Source organism: Hevea brasiliensis, chromosome 13, assembly GCF_030052815.1.
Source record: "Hevea brasiliensis isolate MT/VB/25A 57/8 chromosome 13, ASM3005281v1, whole genome shotgun sequence".
In the NCBI taxonomy this organism is placed as follows: Eukaryota; Viridiplantae; Streptophyta; class Magnoliopsida; order Malpighiales; family Euphorbiaceae; genus Hevea; species Hevea brasiliensis.
In genome coordinates, this window is record NC_079505.1 from 60,693,868 (window position 1) to 60,698,095 (window position 4,228).

Genomic DNA, 4,228 nt, shown 5'->3' on the forward strand with positions numbered 1-4,228 from the left:
TCACACCTTACCCCTTTGTAAGGCATAACATGATCCCATAGAATACTTAATGAACTACCGAACTTCACCTACCGATAACTCATTAAGCACCCTACAAGGGATTTTAAAACAAATTTCTTACTTTTGGTAATTGGTGAGCATTTTCTAATAAGTACTTAAAACATTTAGTTAAAATTAAACTAGTTAATATTTTTAGCCCATTTTATTTTTACGCAAATTTTATAAAAATTTTGACAGAGTTCCCTCTGTATTTTGAGAAAACAGTTCTTCAAATACCTGTAAAAAGCACTTCTAAAAATTTTCTCAACAACTGCTTCAATTTCATACGCAATCTCAATCAAGTTCTCAACACAATTATCAACTTTCTATTTCAAATCCAGTATCCAATGATCATCAATTCATTCAAATTAAATAAAATAGTTTCATTCATATTTCATTAGAAACAAAACAATTTAAATAGATCATTACAAAATTTACATTAAGAGAATTTCAAACTACCATATATATTACAACTTTATACAAATTTTATACAACTGCTCAAAACCCATTTTTACATGTCCATACATTTATGTGCAATATATACATCAAAAGAAATATTTACAATTAAGGTATAAATTATACTCGAAGACTTTAGGCTGAATGATCCTCAATCTTTAGCAGCTCAGTCTGCTGCTCCTCTAGTCTCTGTATCTCACATAACAATAAAGCTATCGCTGAGTACTAGGACTCAGTGGTGCACAACATACTAAAATAATCTTTATGCAAAAATAAAATCACATTTATTCAAAAATTTAACTAAACATGAGCATTAAACACAAAACATGTATTATGAGATTTTAATGCAAATCACGTTCATTTCGAAGTATCAAAACACATTTCATAAAACCCACAGTTAGATCATGCCATTCGAAACAAATAGAATCTCGATAGCCAGAGGCTAAAGAGAAATCACATCACAAGGCTAGCTAGCTCAAATATATGGATATCCATTCACATCCTCTTCTACCGGCACACATCAACACTTCTCCAGAGAAGGAATCAAAATTTGAAACTAATTACCCCCACTAGTCATGCTAGTGAGGTGTTCAAATATATGGTCATGACACTGTGGTTTCAAAACTTATCTTAACAATTTGCTAAACATTGTCATTTCAAATATACACAATAACTTTCACAGTTTAAATCAAAACATCATAAATAATGTCACAATTAAACTTTCAACAATTCCAAAGCACAAGTAAAATACATATTTCGTTCACTTTATCAATGAATTTTAAAGCATGGAGATGTTGTGCACAAACCTCAAGCGAGTCGTCCCTTAGCCTCGACTCGGTTCCTCGGGTTCCTTCCCGATATTCTTTTCAACTGAAACACACAATTTTACAATGTTTCAGTACTAGAACTTAACACAAATCCAAAATAAATTTAGCTTCACATTTACCTAGTTCTAACGTGTTAAATTCGACGTTCTCGAAATTTTTGTGTTTCAGGTTACTATTCACTATACTATTCAAGTCAAATAGTTGACTTTCTAAGGCTTAATAGGTATGGGAACTCCAACCTCACCCACATATCACATTTTGGTCATTAAATTTATTGGTTTTGGTCATTTTCTCAAAGCTTAAATCCTTTTGGCCAAATTGTCAAATTTTCAGTTTTGGTGCTCCAAGTTGCACTGTTCCATTGGCCCTTTTACTGTTGGAATTTGGCAAAACTTCCTTCATAGAAAATGTTCCTTATTGTCTTAAGTGTATTCTCATTTTTGGATCACCCCAATTGGAGTTTTGTAGCTCAAGTTATAGCCAAAATACAATTACTGTTCACGTACACTGTTCATGCTACAATTTAGGTTCTGGCAGATTTTTTATCCAACTTCATTCAATAATTTGACCAAGTTAAGTCCATAATTTGGTCTAATTTCCTTCATACGAAATGTTCTACTATGTCTTAGGTTTCCATTGGTTCAAGAATTGCCTAAATCGGAGTTTTCTAGAGAGAGTTATAGCCATCAGAACTTTACTATTCAAATGGAAATCTGCAGTTTTGCAGGTTCAGTAACTCAACTTTGCTCAATCATTTGATTAGGTTAATGGCATAATTTGGGGTGGTGTTCTCCATGAAAGTTTTAGATATATCTCTTATCTAATTACTGGTAAAATTTCAGGTCATTTTGACCTTCCTAGCTCGAGTTATGACCAAATGAACAATTACTGTTCTTTTGGTCAGTTTGTGCAGTGGCAGCCTGCTCTCATTTCACTTTGGTCAATTGGTTCACTAAGTTTTGGTCAGTTTTTGGCCATGGTTCCTTAATGAAAATTGTGCCATTTTACGTCTATTTTCATCCCCAATTGATGGCATATCAATTGGACTTGTAAAATTTCCGTTTTGGTCCTTCAAAGTCGGTTTGGTCATGTTGCCAGCAGCATGACCATTTGCCCTACGAATTTAACTTCCATTCTCACAATTTCCACACATCTCTTTTGGTCATTATTGACCATTTTTCATCTCACAATAGACCAAAGTCATCATTTAAGCATTTCTCCAAATTTTGGTTCATAAACCCTAACATTCAAACCCTAATCTCACTACTTAGTTGCATTCAATCACATTTACGAATTTCAACTTAACCATTCAACTAATTAAAACTTTTAAACTCATTCTAATACATCAAACCATTCAATTGATGTCCCCTCTTCAAGCTGGCCGAATTTTAGCAATGGTCCTTCCCCCATATTTTTATTTCATTTCAATAATTCTAAGCTCATTTCAACCATCACATATGCATTTAAATGGAAAAATATGAAGTTTAGCATACTAACCTCAACTTAAAGCTTCAACTCTTCAATTGTTCTCTAGTTTCTTTTCTCCTTTCTTCTTTCTTAAATGATCAATCTCCTTTTCAAGTGACTAAAACAAGTTTTTATGGGTGAATTTGGGGTAAGGTAAAATCAAATGGGTGTTTAAAAGCTTGAAGCAAGCTTTAATGGGATTTCACTAATGGTGAGATGAGGGAGAGGGTTTCGGCTAGCTTGAGGAAGATGAGGGAAATGATTTTTTTCTTTTCTTTATTTTGGATATTTAACCTTTAATTGACTTAGTCAAAATATTAAATAAATGAAAATTATTTATGACCTCATAGGTGATGTCACCTTGATGATGTCACTACCCTTTTTACTTTTTCCTTTTTCTCTTTTTTTTTCTATTTTTCTATTAGTTCTTTAATTTAATTCTCGATTCCGAAATTTCCTTTTCTCCGATTTTATTTGACAATTAGGTCAGGAGTCAGCTCTCGGGGTCAATTGACCAAATTGCCCCTCGCCGGTTCATCCCGATTTGTTAATAATTCCATATTTCTTTCGGTTCCCTGACCTAATTATTTGACTGACTTAACAGTTCTTTTTCGTGATTTTCTCTTTTCCACTGTGTCCATAAGGGTCCTAAGGACCGCAGCATCACTTTTTACGGTTTGAAATTTGAGTTTAAAACAACTTCGCAGTCGTTCCCGAGGAGGTCACCCATCGCTGTGACTCTCGGCTCGTTTAACTTCTTATGTTCTGTTTTTCTTGTTTATACTTAACTAATTGAACATTACTAATTATTTGTGTTTATGGCTTCTCTAATTGTCTTAAGTGTGGTTCTAATCCCCTTAATTATCCGGACCGACACCGGTCACCGGAACAGTGAAATCTACCAGGCTATGCAAACGGGGTGTTACAACTTTGATGAAAATTAATCCTAAAGTATCCTAGAGCCTCTCTCGAGGTATCTAAGGTGCATTTTAATTAATCTGAATCCTACTTTCATGGTGACCAATCCTAATTAGAATCCCTTAAGATCTGTGATTAATTATAGAGTTCCACAAAGGTCATTATGCTATCTCTAAATCAGATTTCCTAGGTTCAAAATCTTGATTTTCTGATATTAATATTCTCCTTTCAGTTCTCCAATTAATATCTTAGATCATAGCTAAGTGGGTACCAACACATAGCATGTATTAAGAACACAAGAAATTGAAGCACAGCTCAAAACTCAATTCCATAAAACTCAATATATATCCATAATAGAAATTAAGAATGCTATTCTCCTGATTCCAGAATTAAAGGAACTACTCACTCATGGTGAGTTTAACAAACATAATATAATGAAAATAAGAGAACACAAAACTAGTTTGAATAATTAGAACAAAAGAACCGAGAGAAAGATTCTGCAGCTTTTAACTTGTGGAACT

At 33.3% G+C, this 4,228-nt stretch overlaps 1 long non-coding RNA gene across 1 annotated transcript; it reads right to left on the reverse strand.

Moving 5' to 3' along the window:
• Positions 1 to 504: 504 nt before the first annotated feature.
• Positions 505 to 1,520, reverse strand: LOC131171710 (uncharacterized). Its single transcript, XR_009142364.1, has 2 exons — positions 1,302 to 1,520; positions 505 to 690 (listed from the first exon to the last, which is right to left on the reverse strand). It is a non-coding gene; the product is annotated as an uncharacterized LOC131171710 (long non-coding RNA).
• Between the last annotated feature and the right edge of the window lie 2,708 nt (positions 1,521 to 4,228).